Source organism: Ambystoma mexicanum, chromosome 7p, assembly GCF_040938575.1.
Source record: "Ambystoma mexicanum isolate Mex_15411 chromosome 7p, UKY_AmexF1_1, whole genome shotgun sequence".
Lineage (NCBI taxonomy): Eukaryota > Metazoa > Chordata > Amphibia > Caudata > Ambystomatidae > Ambystoma > Ambystoma mexicanum.
In genome coordinates this window covers 712361184-712388083 of record NC_090939.1, presented here as the reverse complement: position 1 = coordinate 712388083, position 26900 = coordinate 712361184, and positions in this window count along the sequence as shown.

Sequence of the window (26900 nt, the reverse complement as noted above, 5' to 3'; positions counted from 1 at the left end):
AAATTGCGCTCGATTTATCATCCTCAAAGGAAGAGAAGCTGAAGGAAGAGAACTACTGCAACTACTGAACCTCCTGGTGAAGCCCTGCTGCGGGTCTGAATTGCCTGAAACGTCAATGACAAGGAAGATCTGCAAGTAATCTTCTCCCCTTGAGCTGGTGGGACCAACCAGTTTGCCAAACACCAAGCAAGGCCTCCCTCTCCTGGTCGAATTTGCTGTGCATCGCTGCAGTAAACCGGATAGCCAGGAGGACCGTACCCTGTTTGGGTTTTAAGGAGCGCACCTTTTATTCGTCGCTTTGCTTTTGCTGCTGGTTTCGTCCCTGGCAGTGCAGGGCCCGCAAGTCTTCCTCCTTCTTGTCAGTCTGACAGTCACTCCAGGAACCGTGAGCCTGCAGGACCTGCCAGGAACTTCTGCCTCAGCTACAGCATGCTTCTTCTACTAAGCTACTGTTCAAATCCACTCGTTCGTTCTGTCCGACCACGGTGAAAATGTTTTAAATCTTTCGCTAATCTGAGGGCTTGTCCTTCTCTACTCTTTCAAATAACTTTTCTTCCGACCAACTTCGTTTCGAACTCTTGGCAAAGACTTACCGCGAACTACTCCAAACTGTGTAATGCTCTGCAAAGACTCTGAACCAATAACATTGGCCCAGGCCTATTGATTTGAATCCTAGTTGTAGTAAGCCTTTTTTAGATTGCTCTGCCTATTACTTGTTGGTGCTGCTTGATTTTGAATAACCTTGTCTTTCCATCCCTTTTTAAATCGCTGGTTTGCCATTTTGCTCACACTTCATTTTGACCTTAACTTGTCCAGAATTGATTGGGTGGTCTGTAGTGTATTAAGATTGTGATTTTCTGTGGCTTCATACTAGTGAACTGTTTTATAACTGATGGTGTGAATAAATGTATATTCTTTTACTCAGAAACCTTGAATCAGTGTTTGCATGAACCATAGTCACTGCTGTCCTTTGTGTAACTTCTGATACTGCTCACTTTACTCTTGAGATAAGTCTGGCTACTCAGCCATAGCTACCACTTTACTGTGTAGTACAGGCTTGTACCAAAGGTGAATTTGTACTTACACTTGTAGTCTTAATTGTGTGTGGTGTTCCCAAAGAGTACTGCATATGATTCTGCCTAACACCCCTGTGTTAATTGGATGGGCAAAACCTGCAGGTAAACTTTCATGTCAAAAACTTCAGCAAGATGATTTTGCATAGGCTGACAATCAGAACAGGGACTCCTCCTCAGCATTGGCCTTTTCTCTGGTATTGCCCCAGTGTTGTTGTCAGCCCACACTGCTGTGACACTGCTGCTGGTTATTACAGTAGTGGAGCTGCATACATTTCGTGCAGGCTGACTTCAGCAGTGTCGCCTTCCAACTCATTGCTATTGTAGGGGAGGATTGGTCCAAAAGACCCCCCTTGCCTACATTCCCTCCCCAGGTGAGGGCCATGGCTCATCGGGCGACCCCTCCTTACCACCAGGGCCCAGGTGGTGGACGGCTCACCTGCTGAAGACATTGCCCAAACGTATTAAATTTAGCTAGGCCTCAGAAACCATTTTGTCTAATGAAGATGGTGTGAACTCGGCGCACTGCAGCGCGGCCCCTACCTTTGGAGAGTTTCAATTATCCCTGTGGCCGCAGCTCCCTGGCAGATCCGCTGTGTGCCCGTTCCCACGAATAAGACGGACATGAGCTAGTGTAAGATACCAACACTGTAACATTTCACCTTCCGCAGTGTATCACTGCTTCCAACATGACCCGGCCAGCAGAGCCGGGTGGAAAAAGAACTGTAAAATGGCCATCAGATAAAAGCAGAAGTTCCCAAATACTGATGCTAAAACTACCTGCAATGGGCGTATTTTCTCCACAAACCTCTTGGATTAAGAAAACCTGTAAAATGTACAGATATGGCAGAATACATGTTCACATGGCATTAACAATGAAGCACCCACACCACTGCAGTTATGTGCAAATAGTAGAAGCGTCCCGGGGGGGGGGGTTATTTGTTATGCGTATCATTGAAATGTTTACACCCCACGGTCCCGCGCCATAACCAAACTAATGCTGCTAGAGTGCAAAGAAAGACAAACACAACCATACCGAGGGCTCATGTGAAGGACGCGCGAGAATGCGCCCTTCACGTGTGTATGTCCAAGCCCCTTATGTGCCACTACTGTCACGTACGGTGGCGAGTCGTTTTCTATTTGCTCCACCAACCTTATTGCTACCTCACTTACTGTAAATGTATATGCATATAACAAAATGTTGTAGTTGTTAAAACATAGTGTACAAATAATGTGCTCGGGCTGGCTATATTTGAGAGGCATTTAGCAAAGTTAAAAATGTAAGCCTTGGAATGATTCAATGAGTATTGTATAGTATTCAAATGTTATTGATGCTTTCATCTATGGTCGGCAACACACGAGGAAGATACCTTTGTGAATATGAGCAAGGCCATTCCCCCTCCCTCCCTGCGAAGCCTGCCAGACGAGAGAGCAGAGGCCAGCGCTGCGCTACTCCACCTCCCCCAACGAGGCTGGAGCCGCTTCAAAGATTTGTAGTTCCCTCTGCAGCGCCCAAGGCCACGGCCCGCCACCTGCATTATTTACAGCCCAGCAGTAAACCTCTGCCTGAATACACAAATCCAGAGGGGCCCCCTCTTAAACCCCACAACCCACCGGATCACCTTAGGACCCCCAACATTATAGCAACACATTCATAACGACTTCTAACAAAACAGGAGGACATGTACCGTCTGTCCCATGCCCTGAGACCCAGCCCCACGACCTATGGTACCCGGTCAACAGGACACTGGTAACCGTGTACTGATGAATCGCCATCGAACCCCTCTCAAGGTGCATTCCTCCTGTGTTGCATTAACCTGAAGAATAACCTATTGGAAGATTTACTAAAGAAAATAATATTGCAATGACTGAATGACTGCGGTGTGCATGGCCTAGGGCAAAGAAGTCAGGAAAAGACATTCCTCTCTGACACTGGCCACAGTGGTACAACAACACCGCCCGGATGAACCCAGCTGACCTGCCAGGCCCAGCCCAACCCACGAGGCTGACCAGTGACCGCCTCCAGCCAAGACCAACCACATCACAGCAGCACCTATAGCTAGTCGTCGCCACCCAATCCCATTGAACTTGTGCCCCCTATAGTGTGTAGGTTTTGGTGACGTTTTTTGTAAATATATACGCCTGTCTTTGCTATTGTCGGACAGAGCACTCTCGGAGTTTGCAGAGTTCTTTGCATGCCCTATTCTGATTGATAAACTCCCCTTTACGCTCACTCGCACTTGTTCTGGCCTTATTCCCATTGTGGGAGAGTCCATCATTGTCTCTCATTGCGGGGAGGATCGTGCTGGTTGGGGACGCTTGCCTTCAGTGTGACCCCGAAAGCGTGATTTTGATTTTTTCCCAACATATCCCTACCGTCCCCTTTGGCACGAAAATCTCCGGTCGAAAAGGGATACGCACGGTGCGCCGGCTCCGGGAGGCTGCCCGCCAACGGCGACCGGTACGCTCAGAAGTGCGCACTCAACAGAGAGAGGGTACGGGATCCCGGTTGAAAAATCCCCTTTGAGTACCGCTCGCGGGAGCCGGGGCTGACTGTTGAGCGTACGGCAGCACTGCCTGGACGGACCCAGTTTCGGAGACTCTCGGTTCAAGACGGGCACGTGAGTATTGAGTGCGAGCGATCATAACGGGAATAGAGGAGGAAATGTAGGACAGGGAACGAGGCGGGGTAAACAGGGGCACATTGGGTCTACTAAGGACCATCTTAAACTTTCTTTGCTTTTCTTTGCATATGGCCATTAGGATTAAGAGGTGATTAAGAGATAAAAGTGACGGGAACCTAGCTCCGAGAGGGGGTGGAAGGCGGCGCCGCATAGTGCTATCTTGAATAGTACTGGGAATATATGAAGAAGTGGAAAATAAGATAAAAGTGTCTGGCAAAGGGAGACACAGAGAATATATTAGTGACTGCTATTCTTTCTATTCTTTTCTTAGAGTTACGGGAAAAATAAAAGTGGGTCAGTACAAAACAAAAGAGATAGAGTAAAGAGACAGAGAGTTCTACCCTAAAATTGAAGATCAAACTCATATATATATATATATATATATATATATATATATATATATATATATATATATATATATATATATATATATATATATATATATTTATACATATATCTGAATAAAACGGACAGGGACAGCCGGCCACAGAGGAAAGGGAGGGAGGACAAATTGGACTGTGAATAGAGTGTTACAGAAAGGTGTGTGAACATTGTATGTGTCAAGAGACAACTTGGTGTAATGGTTATGTACAAATGGTCAGAAATGTATAGCCATTGAGTGGTCATGGTAAGTGAGACAAGACAAAGCATCATAAAGACAAGAGTAATAAGGTGAAGTGAGTGTGTACCTTTCTGATTTTTGGGTTAACATTGTTGAGATTACTGATGGTTTTCTCTTGTACATGCCCCCCGAAGAGAACAGAATAGAGGCCGTGCGCAGCCAATCTCATGGTGTGCAGGCGGAGGGAGGAACACGAAGGTACCCACGATTCAGTAGGACATAAAATACGCAAACTCACATGGTGATACGTTTGTATTGAGATATCGAGATACATAGAGATACACAAGTACCAGGTGGGCACAAGGTATGGGGGCAGAAACACCCTTATCACATATTTGCAAGAACCTGCCTGGGTACGCGGAACGGATTAAGAAATATCATGACCAATGGATCACAGAGTTGAAGGGAGAGGGGTTGCCTCAGATATGGCCCGAAGGGGGTTCATTTGACAAGAGTGTCCTAGACATGGTAGCCACATGCATTTGTTTGAAATACAAGGGGAAGCAGTTGCATAATAGGAGAGAAATATTAGATCTCTGGAGGCTGTTTGAAGAGATACCGCCGCCTAAGGCAAGGGAATTAGATCCTAATCTACCATCTACCACTGATAATCCACTAATGATACACAAAGATGATAACGTATTGCCAGAAAAAGAGCCACCGATAGAGGTAACAAGGTTGTACCCAATACTAAACAAGCCAGTGCCCGCAGAGGGATACAGTGACCCTACTTATGTGCCCCCACCGACGACTATCACAACCCAAGGGCCAACAGCACCCCCTCCATACGAGAGTAATATGGGGCGAGCTCAGGTGAGCACACCGAGGGTGGACATAGAAAAACTAACCGACGATCTAGAATCAAGACTCTCCATAGCGAAAGACGAGCTCTCGAGGATAAAAAGCATATGTGAGCGGACCGCACTTAATGCAGCAAGATCGGAGCACACGTCTAGAGCGCAGAGCGAGGGTAGAACATTTGAAGAAGGGTGGAAAAAAGGCGAGATACTGTTCAGAATTCAGGAAGAACCAACACGAATAATCGAACTAGAGACACGAGAGGGATGTACTGACACTGAAGAGAGGCCTATAGGGGACAGGGAGGAGCTACTATGTGAAATAAGAAGAAGGAGGGGCGAGCAAGTGGATATACGCCTTTGAGAAACACACTGCCCGGGTACCCCTAGCAAGAGGGGATGTGAAGAGCTTACTCGTATCAGCAGTAGGGGATCAGGCCGACAGAGTATGGGTCAAGGCTGGTTTCCCAGGAGTAACATTAGACTGCGATCGCCATGATGGGGCCTCCTTTAACACAGTGCCCGCAAGGGTGTGGGATGCTTTGCGGGAAATGTTTCCTGACACCCCAGACTTACAGTCAGTAATGCAGTGTACAATGAATGACGGGGAAGATGCTATGGATTACATTTTTCGGGTGCAAGAGATGTGGAGAGCAGAAACGGGTACGCCCTGGTATCAATCGACATCATTATTTTACTTCATTATAAAGAGGGGGCTGCCGAAAGAGGTGCAAAAGGCGCTCGACAAGATAGCAGGTATTGAGGCGAAGGGATGGCCTGAAATTCAGACTATAATAGTGCACCACTGTAAGAGAATAAAAGAAAGGGAGAAGGAGGTGGCGCAGAAACGATTGGCAGATGAAGCGAAACTAGTGCAGACAAAGTTGGTGAAGGTCGCAGCAGCAGTAGCCGCGCTCCCACACAGCAGGGAGGGAGATGAGGAAGAGGAGGGGCTGGTAGCAATACAAGGAAGGATGGCAACTAATTGGGCAGGAGCAGGACAGAGGCAGTGGAACGAGCAGGAGCAGGGCAGAGGTCTGCAGTGGCAAGAGTGGGCCCCTCGAGCGGGAAGAGGTGTGTACAGGGGCCGAAGAGGAGGTGGACCGGGGTACGGAGGAATGGGAGGAAATGTATGGCAGGGTCCCAGAGGTGCGCAAGGGAGTTGTTGGAACTGCGGGAGGTGGGGACATTACTCTAGGGAGTGCAGAAGCAGACCAAACAACGGATTTCCAGAGGCAGAACATCATGGCCATCCCCATCCAGGGAGCCCATATGGTCTCCCAATGGGAAAACAACAAAGAAACCCAGGGCAGGGGTACAGAGAGCAACAACAGGGACACCAATACAGAACACAGAATCACCCACAAAACAATGACACTATGCACTACACGCCAGGCAACCCTTTTGCGACAACATCAAATGGAGCACCAGCCCCTTATAGTGGCGTGTCAGTGGTTTCAGGGAGCGTGTTCAACCAAGGGGGGGCAATGAGACACCCCGCATAGGACAGCCCACAGAGAACACTTGCGTGTCCAGTTCTATCTACCACCTACGATGCAGCAGAGGAACCATTGGTAGGGGCGCAGTTAGGAGACAAGCAGTTCATATTCATGGTGGATTCGGGAGCGGAGAAATCATGTATTAGGGAGGGCCGGTTCCCGTTATCTAACCGAAAGTTAGAGACGCAGGGGTTCTCTGGGGCTGTAATTGAAGTTCCTTACACAGAAGCATTGGATGTGACGGTAGGGGGTAAAACTGTAAAAACACCCTTACTGTATTATGAACATTCGCCAATAAATTTACTAAGGAGGGATCTTCTTAGCAAACTCAATATGACGATATCATTCACTGAGAGAGGTATAGTGTGTTCAACACCAGGAATATGCCCATTACGTGTAATGCTGGTAGTACAGGCTCACACAACCGCACCAGAAATACGTGGTTTGCCAGTGGACGAGAGAATGTTTATTGAAGGACTAAAGACGCTGGCCCTCATAGTTCCTGAGCTAAAAAGAATGGATTGGAGAATACCGGCGGAGTTCCTCTTCCGCCCAATAGTGCACCCTGACATAGCACCAGGATCAGTGGTATCATTAGACTTGCACGCTGTACAGGTATCTGCGAAAAGGATCTCTGTGATTGGAATGGATATAGAAGGATGTGAGTGGTGTACAGTACTGTGTACCAATGCCAACATTGCCCTGAGAGACTTAAATGATGAGGATCTCTTTTCAGATTCGCAAGGGGATGGTGAAATAGTAATGGAAATAGCAATGCCCTGTGACATTCTGATTCAGGCTAGAGAAATTCCTGTCCAGCTGATGGCAGTGGTGGGAGCACCACCGTCATTCTTCGATGATGACATGAGGCTAGTACCAAATAATTTGTCGACAACAGGGCCCCATAACATAGGGTTGTTGCATGGAGTACAACCAGTGATAATAAAGCTCAAACAAGGAGCGATTATACCCCGAGTTAAACAATATCCATTGTCCCGTGAAGCTGAAGAAGGGATAAAAGAGACAATAAATGCACTACTAGCACAAGGGATAATAGTACCTTCAAACTCCCCATGTAACACATGCATTTACCCAATTAAAAAAGCAAAGGGAGGGTCTTGGAGGATGATCCAGGATTTACGTCCCCTAAATGATGTAATACAGAAAGAGTTCCCTTCGGTCCCGAACCCTGCATCAATATTATGCAGCATCCCAAAAACGGCATCACATTTCACGGTGGTCGATTTGAAAAACGCATTTTTCTCCATCCCCTTGGCTGAAGAGAGCAGATACCTGACAGCATTTACACTAGGGGGGAAGAGATATGAACATTGTAGATTACCACAGGGATACTGTGAGAGCCCGAGCATATTCAACCGCATACTACATGAAGACCTAGGAAACTTATCAGTTGAGAGCACAATTATTCAGTACGTAGACGATTTACTCGTCTGTGCACAGGATGAAGAAACATGCCGAAAAGATTCAATAACACTCCTGACCCTGTTGGCCAATAAGGGGTACAAAGTAGACAAGGAAAAGCTACAATATTGTCTGACAGAAGTTCTATACTTGGGACAGCTAATATCAAAAGATGGAAAAAGAATAATCCCCGACAGGGTAGAGGCAATAAAATTAGTAAGAGAACCCACAACAGTGAAGGAGATGCAGAAATTCTTGGGAATGTGCAACTATTGCCGAGCATGGATATTAGATTATGCAGCATACACGAGACCCTTACTGCAAGCGCTCAAGGAGGCCCAACAGGAGAACAAGAAAATAGAATGGTCAGAAGAAATGAGCGCCTCCTTCACATCATTAAAAGAGTTGATTTCAAGCGCTCCAGTGCTCGCAAATCCTGATTATGGGCGCGAATTTTACCTGTTCTCACACTGCAAGGGGACACTCATGACAGCTGTACTGACACAAAAGACGTCCCTAGGACACAAACCTTTGGCTTACTATAGTGGCACTTTGGATGCTGTGATGCAAGGACATTTCGCGTGCGAGCAATCGCTCGCTGCAGCCGCGTTCGCAATTGAGAAAAGTGCCACAATAGTAATGGGATGCCCTGTTACATTGTTTGTGGAGCATTCATTATTTGCAATATTGGAAAGGTCAAAGAGTACACTGACAACACAGCGGGCAACCGCCTATGAAATAATATTGTCCAGCGCCAATATCCATGTGGTGCGATGCAGGACAGTGAATCCGCCAACATTCATTACAGAAGCATGCACACTAGAGGACATGCAGGAACACGATTGTGCAACTTACACAGGAGAAAGATGGGAGGACACAGTGGTGTGCGAGAATGCCCTGACCGAGGGGGAAGTATACTTCGTAGACGGATCAGCATCAATTGACGTGGACACAGGAGAAAAACATGTGGGTATGGCAGTGGTGAGATTAGAAGACGGTGAGTATGAGACACTAGTGCAGTACAGCCTTCCATCACATTTCTCAGCACAAGCAGCAGAACTCATTGCCCTAATAGAAGCATTGCACGCAGCCAAAGGGTGCGCAGTGACAATTTACACAGATTCAGCTTATATGACGACAACAGTACATTGAGGTCTGGCAAGATGGGGACGGAGGGGGTTTCGAAGAGCAGATGGGACTCCAGTCCAACATGCAGAATTACTGAAGGAGTTAATTGAAGCCCTACGAGATCCCACCATGGTAGCAATAGTGAAGTGCCAAGCACATACGTGCAACACAGACGTTGTGTCTTTGGGAAACGCGGCAGCGGACGCGGCTGCCAAAGAAGCCTCATACTTTGAGAAATGTGAAGCAGGTGAGTACATGCTACAGCACAAGACAAACGAGGAGCTTCCAGAAGGGTACAATACAATGCCTTTATCACAAATACTAGAGTTGCAGGAAGGAGCAAGTGCAGATGAAAAGGCGATGTGGGTGAAACGAGGGTGCAGCCAATCAGCAACAGACTTACTGTGGCGACAAAATAACTCAGGGAAAGTGGTAATGTCAGTAAAATTATTAGAAATAGCGTTTCAACAACTACACTTCCCAGCACACAACACGAAACAACACATTGCAGCAGAGAAACAGGAAGAGTGGTTCGTGCCCTGTCGTCAGGAGCACTTGTCAAGATTGACACTGGAGTGCACAACATGCCAGATATACAGTTCAGGAATGACATTACGTACGCTCAGGGGAACAATTCCAAAACCGATTGGGCCCTTCAGAGAGTTACACATCGACTACGCGGACATGGGAGAAAGGTGTAATGGGGCACGTTATATGATTGTGGTTGTGTGCCCATTTTCAAGATGGGTGGAAGCGGGCCCATGTGCACGACCTGATGCTAAAAGCGCTGCGAAGTTCCTAGTGAGAGAAGTATTTCCGCGCTGGGGATTTTGTGACGTGATTCGCTCGGACAACGGCACTCACTTTGTAAATGAACTCTTCAAGGAAGTAACAACACTGTTGGGAATAAAGCACAAATTGCGCTCGATTTATCATCCTCAAAGTATTGGCGTAGTAGAAAAGATGAACGGCCTGTTAAAAGGAAGATTATCAAAACTATGCTTTTCATTAAAAAAGAACTGGATTTACTGTTTGCCACTTGCGCTGTTTGAGCTGAGAAATCAGCCAAGCAAGGACCACCATTTGTCCCCGCACAAAATAGTGACTGGGAGACGAATGCACACAGCGCACTCCCCACAGCGCGAACACTCAGATGCACACAGAAGCGCTGCGATATTGGGAGATGAGTTCACAGACTACTTGAAAAAATTAAAAAGGGCAGCGCGCGCAATATCAAAGCAGCTTTCACCACCATTCACGAGAGAAGAGGGGAACACAACAGGGTCCGTTACAGAGCCTGAAACGCAGGTACAGCTGATGCCGGGTGAATTCATTTATGTCCGGAGCTTTGTACACCGGTGGAATGCACCACGGTTCCATGGCCCATACGAAGTTGTGTTTTGCACGCCTACGGCTGTAAAAGTGAAGGGCCTGAAATATTGGATACATCTGACAGATGTACGAAGGGCATATAATAATGTGCAGGAAGAGGTGGGTGGGGGGGCACAGACAACAGCAAACAATGGAAGTGAAAAGAATAACTGAATATGCACTTGTGTGTGGCAGAGATGCACCTGATTGAGGAAGTGGCTGACAAGTATAATTACATTTAAGGGTATATAAGAAAAATAAAAATAATAATATTTTGTTTTGTGAACATGTATATCAATAATGATGTGATAAAAATACATAGTGTATACTCCCTTGTCTGTGCATCCCCAACCCTACTGCCCTACCCGCTTCCCTTCCCTTTCAATATATACTGGCACTGGTAGTGCCAACAAAATGTTTACATTCATGCACTTAATGCACTTTTATATCCCAAACAGGAGCTACCATGGCATCTAACGGGCAGCCTGCAACGGATAGATTTATTAGATTCAGAGAATTGTTAGCTGAAAGATGCAGATACTCGTATGAGTGTGGATTGTCTGTGTGCATCACATTGTTTTTTACAATAATGTTTGGCCTGGTTACATATTGGTTCATAGCGTTTATCTCTATCGAGATGAACGAGGGGGGAGGGAGTAACAACACTACTATGACCAATGCAACAGCAAGTGTAAATACTAAAGAAGGTGATTTTTTGATATGGGACAGAACTAAACTTGTATGGGGATATTATACCACACCATCCAATGCTGTCATCTCGAAAAATGAAGGGCTACATTGAGAAATGCAAAATAACACAGTGTCTCCACCAAAAATATCTAATTACGATGCCCGCAGCTTAAATGACCGAAACCCCTCCGACATATCTTGGTTGTATGACACCCCCACCAGCCAGCCTGCCCCCATAGCAAAAAACACACTGATAGACAACGTGAAGGAGGAAAATGTAAGAATGATAGCAACGCACGAAATATTATATGATGATTGGGCAAAGGGGGGCGGGAAAGAGAAAGGGGGGCCCACTTTGTCCATCGCCCATGAAGCCGGGAAGTACATTAGGAACAAAAATAACAGACGAAAAAGGGAGGCGGGAAGGAGGAAGTATGATGAGTATTATGGGTTAGGACTAGATAAAATGGAAGACCCGCGACACCCCCACCAGACAAATAAATGGTATGCGGACATGAGTGCAACAGCTAAACAAACAACAAATGAAAGCTGTTTTGTCTGCTCCCTCATTCCCCATGCTTCAGGCACGCCCAAAGTATTGTTACCCAAAGAGTTGCCTATTGTAGATGCCCAATGTCTCCTTCATCTCACGTTGTGCAGAATTAAGAACACCTTCCAGGCACATGAAGTTACTTTTAGAATGCTGCAGAACGAGAAAACTTGCTATCCAAAGACAGTAGGAGTAGTATGTCTGGAAGAACCATTTTTTATAATACAAGGGACACTTTTTTCAGACAACAAGTGGAAGGACGAAGAAGTAATGTGTAAGGCTGAAGCGCTGAGGGGTGTGGCACCAGAGAAATTGCAATGGATAGAAGTAACGTGCACACCAGTATGGAAGGAACACATTTCAAAACTAACTTGGCTAACAGCCATTGAAAAACCCTTCAAGCTGCAGAAGGAAATAGACTATGAACTGTGTTTTAAAGGAGAGGGGAAAGCCTCCATGGGGACAAACAAGAACTGTAACAAGACCCTCACCATCCCTGATTTAAGAAAAGGGACAGCGGCCCTGATGGACACGTATTGGGTATGCGGCAACCAGGCATACCTGCACCTCCCACAATCATGGAGTGGCAGCTGATCAATGGCCACTCTGCATTCAGCACTAATGGTAATCCCAGAAAGCCACATTGATGGGAGCAAAAGGACGCGAGAAAACGCCCAACAGAGTGCGGCCCAGCCAACTGCAGAGTCACAAGTCTATGTCCTGTCTTCCGGGAACAAGAAAGAGGTGCTGTCCCGAAACAGACGATCATCGAACTACATATCAAAGGCATCGTCAGAATTGCTAGCACAGATCCCAGACAGGTATCGATTATTCAGCTCTGCAGAAACATTCTTCGCCTCACTCATCCCAAGTATCCAGGCGCAAGCAAATGAAAAATGGCTCCAAATAACACGTTGGGAGCTGATCCAGCTGGCAAATGACACTGAAGAGGGGTTCAGAGCATTACTGCTGATGACCATGCAAAACAGGTATGTCTTAGACCTGTTGACAGCGATGGACGAAGGTGTTTGCCGAAAAATTGGAAGTGCCTGCTGCACTTTCGTACCTTCCGAAGACGCAGACAACGACTCCCTGTCCCATGTGATCGAAGCAGTACATAACCTAGGAGAAAGAATGAGAATGGAAGGTGGTGCAGAAGAAAGCACTTGGTTCGACAATATTTTCTCCTGGGTTCCATCATGGCTGGGAATGACTGTGAAATTTTTGATGCAGGCTGTGGTGTTCCTCCTCTTTATTTTTTGCCTGTGCCAAGTGGGTCTTCGATGTTGTGCTAACGCAGTACCGAATGGTGCAATGATGATGGTGACAATGGGCAACACCCGTGGTACAAAACAAAATATGCAGGAAGTGCAGGTACAAACAGGAACAGATGACACACCAAGATATCAGCTAGTGCCTATGTATCACGACAAGGATATCATAGATAAATTGTGGCATACCACCATTAGAGAACCCCGTGTACTAGAATGGTACAAGGAGGTGTGGGTAGACTTGGAAGGAGAGGGTGGATGTATATATCTGACTTGTACCCCAGACGAGTATGCTAGGAGAGGTGAGACGAAGAAGAGTGCAGGAGATTGGAGGATTTAAAGTATTTGTTACTTAAGTAACGAAAGGGGGGAAATGTAGGGGAGGATTGGTCCAAAAGACCCCCCTTGCCTACATTCCCTCCCCAGGTGAGGGTCATGGCTCATCGGGCGCCTCCTCCTTACCACCAGGGCCCAGGTGGTGGACGGCTCACCTGCTGAAGACATTGCCCAAACGTATTAAATTTAGCTAGGCCTCAGAAACCATTTTGTCTAATGAAGATGGTGTGAGCTCGGCGCACTGCAGCGCGGCCCCCACCTTTGGAGAGTTTCAATTATCGCTGTGGCCGCAGCTCCCTGCAGATCCGCTGTGTGCCCGTTCCCACGAATAAGACGGACATGAGCTAGTGTAAGATACCAACACTGTAACATTTCACCTTCCGCAGTGTATCACTGCTTCCAACATGACCCGGCCAGCAGAGCCGGGTGGAAAAAGAACTGTAAAATGGCCATCAGATAAAAGCAGAAGTTCCCAAATACTGATGCTAAAACTACCTGCAATGGGCGTATTTTCTCCACAAACCTCTTGGATTAAGAAAACCTGTAAAATGTACAGATATGGCAGAATACATGTTCACATGGCATTAACAATGAAGCACCCACACCACTGCAGTTATGTGCAAATAGTAGAAGCGTCCCGGGGGGGGGGGTTATTTGTTATGCGTATCATTGAAATGTTTACACCCCACGGTCCCGCGCCATAACCGAACTAATGCTGCTAGAGTGCAAAGAAAGACGAACACAGCCATACTGAGGGCTCATGTGAAGGATGCGCGAGAATGCGCCTTTCACGTGTGTATGTCCAAGCCCCTTATGTGCCACTACCGTCACGTACGGTGGCGAGTCGTTTTCTATGTGCTCCACCAACCTTATTGCTACCTCACTTACTGTAAATGTATATGCATATAACAAAATGTTGTCGTTGTTAAAACATAGTGTACAAAAAATGTGCTCGGGCTGGCTATATTTGAGAGGCATTTAGCAAAGTTAAAAATGTAAGCCTTGGAATGATTCAATGAGTATTGTATAGTATTCAAATGTTATTGATGCTTTCACCTATGGTCGGCAACACACGAGGAAGATACCTTTGTGAATATGAGCAAGGCCATTCCCCCTCCCTCCCTGCGAAGCCTGCCAGACGAGAGAGCAGAGGCCAGCGTTGCACTACTCCACCTCCCCCAACTAGGCTGGAGCCGCTTCAAAGATTTGTAGTTCCCTCTGCAGCGCCCGAGGCCACTGCCCGCCACCTGCATTATTTACAGCCCAGCAGTAAACCTCTGCCTGAATACACAAATCCAGAGGGGCCCCCTCTTAAACCCCACAACCCACCGGATCACCTTAGGACCCCCAACATTATAGCAACACATTCATAACGACTTCTAACAAAACAGGAGGACATGTACCGTCTGTCCCATACCCTGAGACCCAGCCCCACGACCTATGGTACCCGGTCAACAGGACACTGGTAACCGTGTACTGATGAATCGCCATCGAACCCCTCTCAAGGTGCATTCCTCCTGTGTTGCATTAACCTGAAGAATAACCTATTGGAAGATTTACTAAAGAAAATAATATTGCAATGACTGAATGACTGCGGTGTGCATGGCCTAGGGCAAAGAAGTCAGGAAAAGACATTCATCTCTGACACTGGCCACAGTGGTACAACAACACCGCCAGGATGAACCCAGCTGACCTGCCAGGCCCAGCCCAACCCACGAGGCTGACCAGTGACGTCCTCCAGCCAAGACCAACCACATCACAGCAGCACCTATAGCTAGTCGTCGCCACCCAATCCCATTGAACTTGTGCCCCCTATAGTGTGTAGGTTTTGGTGACGTTTTTTGTAAATATATATGCCTGTCTTTGCTATTGTCGGACAGAGCGCTCTCGGAGTTTGCAGAGTTCTTTGCATGCCCTATTCTGATTGATAAACTCCCCTTTACGCTCACTCGCACTTGTTCTGGCCTTATTCCCATTCTGGGAGAGTCCATCATTGTCTCTCATTGCGGGGAGGATCGTGCTAGTTGGGGACGCTTGCCTTCACTATGCATGAAATTGGTTAACTAGCCTTGCCAAGCCAGAGTGAGTTAAAATATACCTTGAGCTACAAAGAGCCAGTTGAGGATGCAGAGACACATGGCTAGGGTCACACTTTTGTTGTGTGTTTGTGATATCATCTTTGATGTCGTGGGTGTTAGTCTTAGCAGTGCACGGTGGTGGCGCGAGTTATGGTTGCTTAGCTTACCATGACTGGCGAATTTCAGGGGTTTCTCGGTTTTACTTGGAACCACAACGTCCCTTTAACAAAGTTTTTTCACTGAATTTCATAGGTTTTTAGTAGCGCAACTTAACCATAACGTCCCTTTAACAAAGTTTTTTCACTGAATTTCATAGGTTTTTAGTAGCGCAACTTAACCATAACGTCCCTTTAACAAAGTTTCTTCACTGAATTTCATAGGTTTTTAGTAGCGCAACTTAACCATAAGGTCCCTTTAACAAAGTTTTTGCACTGAATTTCATAGGTTTTTAGTAGAACAATTTATTAATAATAACTCTGACTTTATGTACATGTCAAATTGAACATACTGAACCAGACATGTTCGGACAACAGCACCACTACCCAAAAACTCTGGGGGGTATATTTAATTGTTATATCATAACATATTAACATTTTACAAATTTACAAACCAGCACACATACACATTATATGTAGTAATACATAAGAAGTGTAATCCATATATGTAACACACTAACCATTCATTTAAATACAATGGCCCTCATTACGACCCTGGCGGTAAGGGGTTTACGCCAGCGTTAGCTGCGCCGACCCCTTACCGCCAACTACGAGTTCCCAAAGCGCCATGGTCACTTTTCCGCCCGCTTTTTGCGGGCGTAAAAATCCATGGCGCTATGGGACCTTGGTGTTAATTACGCCACCGTAATGTACGGTGACGTAATTAACGCCTTCCCCACTCCCATTGAGCCCTATGGGGCCGAAATGGGAATGGGGAAGGGTAAATGGGTCAATGGGGACTTACCGCCCCGCCAACCTCGGAATGGGGCGGTAAGTCCGCCATCCGCCATGGCGTAAACGGACTTTACGCCATGGCCGAAAAGTCCGTCGATGGCGGAAAAAATCCGCCAGGGTCGTAATGAGGGCCAATATGTTCTAAAATGGAATATACCAAAAGAAGAAAGATAGGCTTCAAACATAATTACCTCACAGACACTCCACAAACAAGAACAACAGCAGATCTACAGACCACTTACAACATACCTTACCTGAAATAGTAAGTGTACTGCATTTTACTCATGTATTTATAAACTTTCTGTTTTAGATAAAAAAAAATGATATTATGTTTTTTTTTTCTCACAGAAATGTCTAGTACTCTGGAGTGGCTAGAGGAGCATTTTCCACATGAGGAAATGTCAGAAGATAGTGAATCTAATAGTAGACACTTTACAATATATACCATTTAATTATTATTATTTTATATAAATTTAACATATATATTTTGTTTTGTACAGAGCATACCAAAATAGAAAGTACTACAGAAAAAGATGTTATGGATAAGACTCTTCACAGCATACAAGAAAAAATGGATCTACTGTTGGCTAATTTTAATAATTTAAAAAACTTTGTGGAAGATCATTTTAAACAAAAGACCACGTACCATTGTCCCACATGTACCTGTCCCCCTCACCATATCCCAGTCAATTATCCCCAAACCCTCTCCATGAACCAAAACGTTTTGATGAGACTTCCATCCCTTCTTCACCTCATACAAATCCTGTTGAAACCCATAATTCTCCTATTTTTGTTTCAGTTTCTGCCTCACCTTCTCTGTCATAAATTAATCATACATGTTAAATAATGTTAAATTTTTATATTGTGTTCTAATTCATTTCATGTTTTTTTTTAAAGCAATTTCGGTGTCCGCAGACAGCGCGGGTGTCCAGAATGTCCGTGAAGAAACGAAAATGGAGGTGTCCTGAAGAACACTATACCTGTCCGTACTGTTCGCTAGCAAGTTGAAACTGTTCTAAGAACACTCGCAGTGTCCTGAATTGTTCATAAATAAACAAAATGGGGGTGTCCTGGAACGGTATGGCTGTCCGTTTTGTTCCTAGGCAGGTTGAAACTGTTCTAAGAACACATCATGTGCCCTATAATGTTTGTAAATAAACGACATAGGGGTGTCCTTAGAACACTAAACCTCTCCGCAATGTTTGCATGCAAGTTGAAACTGTTCTAAGAACACACGCGATGTCCTGAAATGTTCGCAAATAAACAAAATAGGGGTGTCCTGAGAATGGTATGCCTGTCCGTTTTGTTCATAGGCAGGTTGAAACTGTTCTAAGAACACATCATGTGCCCTACAATGTTCGTAAATAAACGAAATAGGTGTGTCCTTAGAACACTATACCTCTCTGTAATATTTGCATGCAAGTTGAAACTGTTCTAAGAACAAACGCGGTGTCCTGAAATGTTTGTAAATAAATGAAATAGGGGTGTCCTGAGGACGCTATGCCCGTCCGTATTGTTCGCAACCAAGTTGAAACTGTTCTAAGAACACATCTGGTGTCCTCAAATGTGCGTAAATAAACAAAATGGAGGTGTCCTAAGAACGCTATGTCTGTCCGTATTGTTCGCAAGCAAGTTGAAACTGTTCTAAGAACAAACGCCTGTCCGTAACTGTTCGTTTGACGTGTGACGCTCTTTTAATTACTTCAGGACCCGAACAGTGTCCGTAGAACATCAACGCGCATGCGCAAACCAATGTCCGTGCCTTTGGTGTCATGCGGACAGCCGCTCCCTTCGCGGACATGTTCGCGAAGCGATCATGTGACCATGCCCACGCTGATCGTGCGTTCTGAATGTGGACACTGTTCGAGTCCCCGAACAATTTAAAAGTACATTTTCAAGTAATCCAAAATATTTTTCAATAAAAACTCACCATAGCACAAGTCCCACATACTAATCCTGAGTTTCTACATACTTTTTGAAACTTTTTGAACCTTTTTTTGTGTTCGATCTGTCCGTGGACAGCACGCATGTCCGCGAACCGCGTACAAGCACCCCTATAAAAGACGACGCCCTAGAGCTTATTCTCATTGTGTTTCTGGCTATTCTACAGGGCACAGCAAATTTTACTGCCACCTGCAGATTTCCATCTTGAACCTCATGGCATCCATGGCTGCACTGTTGCCACCTGGTGCTGCATCTGCCTCAGCACCACCCTCACCCCCTCCACCACCACCTCTCCAAGGGCCTGAAGAGGGGAACAGGAGGGAGGATGCAGAGGAGGAAGAAGAGGATGACGAGGATGAGGTAGTTGAACTCCCTACTACCCGCACTCGGCGTGAGTCTTGGGTGTGGCGGTTATTTACCATTCATGGGAATGGTCCTAAGGCTCGTGCGAACCAAGTCACCTGCAACGAGTGCAAAATGGTACTCAGTCGTGGGAGACTTGGCACGTACAGTTTTGGGACCACTACCATGAAGCGACACCTAAGGTCATTTCACACTGGGGCCATTCGCAGGGTTGTACCTTGCGAGGAGCATAGCAGGTTGACTTCCTGTACTTCATCCTCCGTTTCTGATCCTGTCACCACAAGGAACACTCCTGTGGGACAGTGTATTCCTCAAGCTGCCTCACAGGCCATACACAATGCTGATGACCCTTACCTTTTGAGGGTCACAGTTGTGTGTATGTACTGCGACGTAGTACTCTGCAGGGGGGAGCGACTTTGCAGTGCTTTTGAGACTATCATCTCAGAGCACGAGAAGATCTGCTCACTACCCAAATAAAACCCGCTATACATCTTCCTCTCTCAGTGCGCCCTTTGTTATCCCGTGGTTGGTGTCCCCCCCTTTACCCTCCTTTCCCATCCTCTCCTAGTGTGTCTTGTATGAAAAACCAAAAAAAATATAAAACAACAGAAATCAAAAAAATAACACTCTTTTCAGAGCCGCCTTTCACTGTTAAAAAATAGAAGTGAAAATAAATGAAGCAGGGCCCTTTGTATTTTTTAGATGTCCGCGGATAGTCTGCGGACATCTAAAATTTTGGGGTGCTACCCTATCATAACCATTGCAATTTTCTCTGGGAGGAAATGGTGGCTCTGAAAAGAGCCTTTTGGTGGTGTTTGTGTTTGAAAAATTATAAATACTCAACACCTACTACAAAATGGATGTTGTAATTCTAAAAAAGGTTGCAATGCATTTTGTATATTTCTCAGAAAAATCTGATTGCCAGCATAAGTTAGATGGGCTCATTCTCTGCGAAAAATATATGTAATACGAAACATAATATTTTCATTGTGAAAAGAGGACATGCCTTATTGACATTGCGCCTTGCTTTCTCGATTTGTGGACCAAATGAAGAAGAACGAAGCCACATTTGTCTCTGAGCAATCCGTGAACAAATTACTTGAGAATTTGGAAACATATCCATGACCTTCCCAAATCCTTCTTTCATTGCAAATTGCAAAGAAATTCCAGACACATGTCCTAAACTGTTCCCTCCACAATGAATTATAATTATATCTGGATGTTGCTCTGTCTCCAAAGTAGCACAGAGAGGTAGCAAGTCCAACCACTTCATTCCACGTACTCCATGCCAGTGTACTTCCACATGTGGAAATCCAAGAACTACAGCTACTCCACAGCTTTCTGCATGCACCTTCAACCAATGTATCCACGAATTTCCCAAAATCCAAGCAATCTGTTTTCTGAAACACACAGCCATAGCTATCTGTTCTTCTCTCAGCAAAAAGAGTATCTGAGAAACTCTCTACTGCACAACACACCCACTAAACTTTCCAGACCAATCCCTTTCTATGCTCATTCTAATTTGCATTGCTTCCCAACCCAAAAATCCTCGGATGTAACACCCGATGTCCACGAACTACCACCATGTCCGCGGACATATCGTAACATGGACAGCCCTTCTACCATTTCCACTTCACTCTCTGTGCCATTCCCTCATTGGATGTAGCTAAAAAGTCACATGACCATCTACCAATCACATAGAAGACCTCTACATCTAACTGTATCATCATAGATCAGCACTGCAAATGTACTGTGAATCTCCCTTGAGTACAAGTGTCATTTCATTGGAAAGCACCTTCTACAAGAAATACTGTACAAGTCTCCATGCTTTCTACTTGCAGCTCCATGCATATCCATATGCATGAACACAAACTACAGGTATGCATATTTTCTGTAAAGTACATGTACAATTCTTCTAGTTTCATATAAACAGATTTACTGACTTTTACCTTGTATAATCTGTAAAATGAATTTACTGGCCCTCATTACGACCCTGGCGGAATTCGGAAAACGATGGCGGAAATGCAATACCGCCATCGAATAGCGCTCGGTGCGACTATGACCCGTCACCGCAAAGTACGATGCCATTAGCGACACCGTAGTGAACGCCAACGCTAACTGCACCAAGCACGCGCGCGCGCGCCATGCCAAACCGTAAACACCACCATGGCGCAACGGTACGCCAATTCCGACCCAAGCGGACATGTACCTAACGCCATCAAGCATGGCGGAATGCACCATTCCGCCATGGTGAGAAGTACGGCATCGCGAATCAACCGTAAACGGCCCCACTGACTGCCCGTACACCGCTCCCTGCCCACAAAGTACAACTCCCCGTAGGTGCAACGAAGCCACAATGCAACCAGTGAAATGCACAAGTCACCCATGCATGCCAACGAACAAATGGACCTCAAGAGGGGCCAATGGGAGCTGCAGGGCACAGATGGCACGAATACAGAAGCCATCCCAATGGACATGACCACAGTCCCCACCAAGAAACGCACGCAAACACAGGCACCTGTGACCAGCAATATTCAGAAAATCACAACATTCCACCAGTCCACCTGGCTGACCGGCATCTGTCACACAAAACCCAATCCCCCGCCCCTGAGCATGACAACATTCAAACTGTCATATTGGCAGCCCCCATCCCTGACCTCACGGGCTTCGTAGGCAAACGCGCCCAGTACAGGACCACGCAACAAAACTCCGAAGCTGGAACCCAATGCAGATCCCCTCACAATACATCGCTCCCCAAATAGGAATATGCCACATCACTTGCAAAGAACGACGCTACACGGCCCATATCAGAATAGAATTTTAATGCACATCAATATCACCAAGCCCATACAGCCATCAGGCCATGAACTCCAAAACACATTTCACCATTGTGGGCTGCATCCGCAAGAAATGACCAGCCACTACTCGTGTGACGCCCTGTTCCCTCATGGTACACAGAGCCACATACACGTACGAAAAGGCAACATGGAAGCGCACAGAACCGCAGGGCCGTCCCAATGGGGAGGCACTAGTCCAGCTGAAAGGCCGAAATGTTGCTCCGAGCCACCAGTACTGCGTAAGGGCATGTGGCCCATTGGCGATCGTCCCATAAGATCGTAATGCTGCTCCACTGATTAACACGAAGCAGCAGGTGTCGGGAGTAAAATCCATCTGCAGGAGTGGCATACAGATGGCAGTGGCAAAAGGGGAGGAGATACCTGTCAACCAAAAGAAAAGAAACAGAATAGAATGGCCATCAGAACTACATTCGAACAACTCACTTCAATGATCACACTAGATCCACAGCCATATGCATGCAAGCCCACTCCAAAGGATCATCACCACCCCAAAACCACTTGCGAATCATAACTACCTATATCGAGGTGAAAACACCATCACAAACGAGTGTACCTGTGCATGCGCCTGTGAAAACAGAATCCTTCAGATGGGATTGGTAACGTGCATGGACACAAGTGTCTGAAGGCGCGTCGAGACAGGGAGGGCTCAACAAGGCCAGATAGACGATGGTCCCACTATGGCAGCCCTGCATCACATAGCGCAGGGGGGGCGGACAGATCCCAAGAAGCCCTGTACATGGCAAACACTGTATCAAATCACCTGCCCATGCATCCATTCATCATTCCCTCATCCCGTAATGAAAACGCCTGAATATTTACTCACATAACATTAGAAATATCCATTGAGTCTGTGCGTTATGCAGCCTGCAAAATCCACAGTGCCCCAGCACGTAATTCCAGTCTAGTGAAGTAACATGTATTTGGGAACGTCCTGCCTTATCGTCCACTACGCAATTGCGCATCCCATACTATTCATATCAATCATAGCATTCTCGCCATGGCCCCTGTCCCAAGGACATTGAACAATAGAACGTTATATTTGCAGTCAGACCTGTGGGCATCTCCTCGCCGCTAGCTGAAAACCGAAAGCGCCGCCCTTCGAATTCCTCATTTGCAACATCACGTCGAAGAGGCATCTGTGGCCGTTTGAAAACACTAATTAATCCATCGAGTGCGGCTGTGTGTGAAAATGGCATCTGCCTTCACCCACGAATGGGACGCCCCGCCCGTCGTTGCAACTCGGTACAGTGATGAATGAGGGCCCACCGTTACTCGAGTACTACGTTCCACTGACCCTTCACAACTCTGTTCGCGACTGCACAGATGGTATGTGAAACAATGGGACCACAACAGAATGAACATATCAACCAATGTTACACGGCCATCGGGTACGAATACAAGATTGCAATAGCAAGATGCCATTCCACGAATTGCAGCGTTGTGCGCGGGACGTGCTCGGCCAAAGGGGAGAGCAGTTTGCACAGGTGGAATGAATCACCACAGGTGGAGGCCATTCAGCCTGGAAACACATAAATTTCACGCCCAGTCTCCTCCCACAACCACTCCGAAATGCTACCGGCAGGACTCGCGATGTTGGCCCTGGGGGACCTGATAGCACTGCAAGTACTCCAACTCCAAGAAGAAGACGAACACCAACTACAACCGGCCGCACGGAGGAGACGCAGGAGGAGGAGGAGGAGGCCAAGGCAGGGCCAGCAAGGGCCGCCAGCACAGCCACTACCACCACGCAGGCAGCCCGCAATCCCACGCCTCTGAGCACATCCGTTCAACCTCACTGATGAGCAGATCCACACCCTCTACCGTTTGGACCGGGACACCATAACCGCCATTGTGGACATGACACAGGCTGACCTTGTCAGCATGATAGATAGCCCAACCGCCATCCCACCCCTACTGAAGGTGGTGTCTGTACTCCACTTCCTGGCGAAAGGCACCTACCAGCACACAGTCGGACAGTTGCATGGCATATCACAGCCACTGTTCTCACGGACACTATTGCAAGTGCTCGATGCCCTCCTGAAGCACGCAGACGACTACATCTCTCTACCACGCTCGGAGCAGGAAATTACCAACACAAAAGTGGGATTCCATGCACTTGGCGGCATACCGGGTTGCATTGGTGCCATCGACTGCACCCATGTGGAATTGGTCGTCCCACATGCCATGGAGGCCCAGTACCGCAACCGAAAACAATTTCATTCCCTGAATGTACAAATGGTGTGTGACTCCAACAGGATCATTACACATTGTTGTGCCCGATTCCCTGGATCAACCCATGATTCTATGGTCTTGAGGAACTCTACAATACCACGCTACATGGAGCGACACGCAGGGAACAGATCCTGGCTACTCGGTGAGTCTCATTACATGCATGATAATGTGGGGTATGTGATTCGGCAATGACCTGGCAGGAAGGGGGGGGGGTGTGCGTACGTAGCAATGGCATTCCACATCATACGTTTCTCGTCCACATACAGGTGATGCCGGGTATCCACTGAAGAGATGGCTCCTCACACCAGTCCGCAACCCACGGGACCAGCATGAGGAGGACTACAACCATGCCCACTCACGTACCCGTGTAGTCATTGAACAGGCATTCGGCCTACTGAAGACCCGTTTCCGGTGCCTCAGCAGGTCTGGCGGGGCACTCCTGTACCGCCATGAGAAGGTTGCAAAGATGGTGATGGCATGTGTCATGCTCCACAACATGTGCGTACGTAGAAATGTGCCTATGCCCCCTGACGCAGAACTGCAAGCACCTGATGATGGTCATGATGAGGGTGGGGATGTGGCAGCACCTCAAGGAGTCTGCGAGGCACCGGAGGGCCGTGACATTCGTCAGCATCTCATTGATGCATGCTTCTAGCACTCACGCCTGGTGGCTGATACATGGACACGGGATGCGTGGCACTGTGTGTGTCTGGTACATGCACAATATGGACTGTACGCCTATAATGGCCTAGTACACAAAGATCAATGTCCACACATCTCATTGGTTGATCGTGCACTTTTTATGGCATATGTGATATCATGTTGTACACCCTATCGACCCGCCACCCAAGTGAGCCCAACACACCCCCTCCACCCTCCCACCTCCCCCCCGAACACCAGTGTCCAAAGATGCTCATCGTCCGTGGGCAGTCGCTATTGCAAGCCCCCTCTGCGGGTATCAGGGGCACCCCTGCCTGTGGAGCGCAGGTTCCTCCCAGATCTACGTTGGGGGCTGCCCTGGACGGAACTTGCAACGGTTGATGTCTCTGCCTGCTCACGTCCATGCATGTCCCTAAGGGTTTGCGAGAGCTCAGTGAGCACACGGTGCACTGCGGCAAGTTCACCACATACGTCTTTGGACGTCGCATGCAGTACCCCCCTCAGGCTCTCGGTGCTTCTCTCCATTTGGACTCTCAGGCTCTCGGTGCTACTCTCCATTTGTGCCCTTAGTGTCTCTGTGCCTCTCTCCATTTGTGCCCTAAGTGTCTCAGTTGATGTTTCTATGTCTGCCTTAGTGCCCCCACATTCATCGGCATGGTCCTTGAGGAGCGTGGCCAGTTGCTGCTGTTGCACGATTAACTGGTCGAGGGACTGTTGCCTCTGCTGGGCCATGGCCATTTGCGGGGGTGTCACAGAGGGGCTGTTGTCCTCATGTTGCCCTGCCACAGGGCTTGTGGGGGATGGCCAGTCGTCGTCTTGTGGGTGCCCCTGCGTGGTATCCTCATGTAGTACGGGATGGAACAGACAGGGGGATTGGGACAGGTCATGGATGGATCTGACTTCGACATCCCCGTCTTCTGTGTCGGAGCATGCTGCCATCAATGGGGTGTCACCTATGGTGCTGCTGCCACCGGAGGCAGTGCCTTCTGTGGCATCCGTTGGGGGGACCTGTGGTGGTGGTGTTGTGGCCATGCTGGCTGCTGGGGTGCCTGTTGATGTTCCCTCCTGTGTGCTGCCACTTGATTTGTGCTGCTGCCGTGTCTTGATGCGTGCAGCTGAGGTGGAGGGTCTTTGGCCGTCGGTCTTGGCCCTCTTTGCAGGTGTGCTGGTAGGGGTGTCCTGGAGCTCGTCGTTTGGATCGGACCCTGTGGTGGAGTAAAGGAGGGCGAGGGTTATTGGTGGGTCTGTGGGAATTGGAATGGCAATGTATCACATGCATTGGGGTGGTACCTGAGGGTGATTTGGGTCGGGGCCTTGGAGGTGCTTCCATTTGTGTGTGGAGTGAGGGTGCAGTTGTTTGGCAGCCTGCAGTTAGGGTGTGCCTGCTGCACGTGTAGTGCGTGTTTTAGGGGTTTTTAATTATTTATGTATTTATTGTGGGTTTTAACGTGCGCTATCAGGCCAATGTGTGTGGACGTTCTCCTGGACATGTGTTTCTGTTGCACTATGGGGACACATGGTGCTTCGAATGGATGGACTTTGTGGATTTAGCATTGTTTCATTAGGCCCACCTACCTGAATCTTCGGATGTCTGCACTCCTTTCTCCATCCCTCCGACTCCCTCTATGCTCTCCATTCCGATGGTGGAGGCACAGATTTCTTCCCAGGGGGTCAGCTTGATTGGTGATTCCGACCCTCCCCCGGTGGCTGTGGCAATGTTGCGGTTGGCAGAGAGTATGCTGCGGACGCGTATCCGCAGGTCGTCCCACCGCTTCCTGCATTGCTGTGGGGTGCGGGGTGCGGTCCCCACCGCACTTACCCGCTGTGCCACCAGAGCCCATATGGCCTTCTTGTTTGCGAGTGCCGTCCTGGTCATTTGCGTGGAGAAGACGACGGCAGCATTCTCCTGGAGGGTCTCTGTTAGCACGGTGAGTTCCTCACGGGAGAAGTGGACCTGCCGCTTGCGGTCGCACGCTTTCTTCGCTACTTTTCCCATTTTTCTTGGTTTCGCTAGGGTGGATGACGGGTTGGGTTGTGTCTCAGGGTGGTTATTTTAGTGGTTGTGTGGTTTTAGTGGTTTTATAGGTGTACGGCGGGTTGTTTCCCGTTCCGGGCCCGTGTTTTAACTTCCGTTTCCGTATATTTCCGGTCACCGTACTTTACGGTAGGCGCACACTGCGGTGTCCGCTGTGATGGGTGGCGGTATTGCACCTAGGGCGCCGTACGGCGGCGGTGTGGGCCGTTTTGGGGTCATTTCCGCCATCGCAGACTTTGCACTTCCGCCATGCCGTGGTGCTCGTGCCCGATGGGTCGGAATGGGCCGCACTTTGCTCCTTCTTGCAATGGCGGAAACGCTATTTACGCTGTGGCGG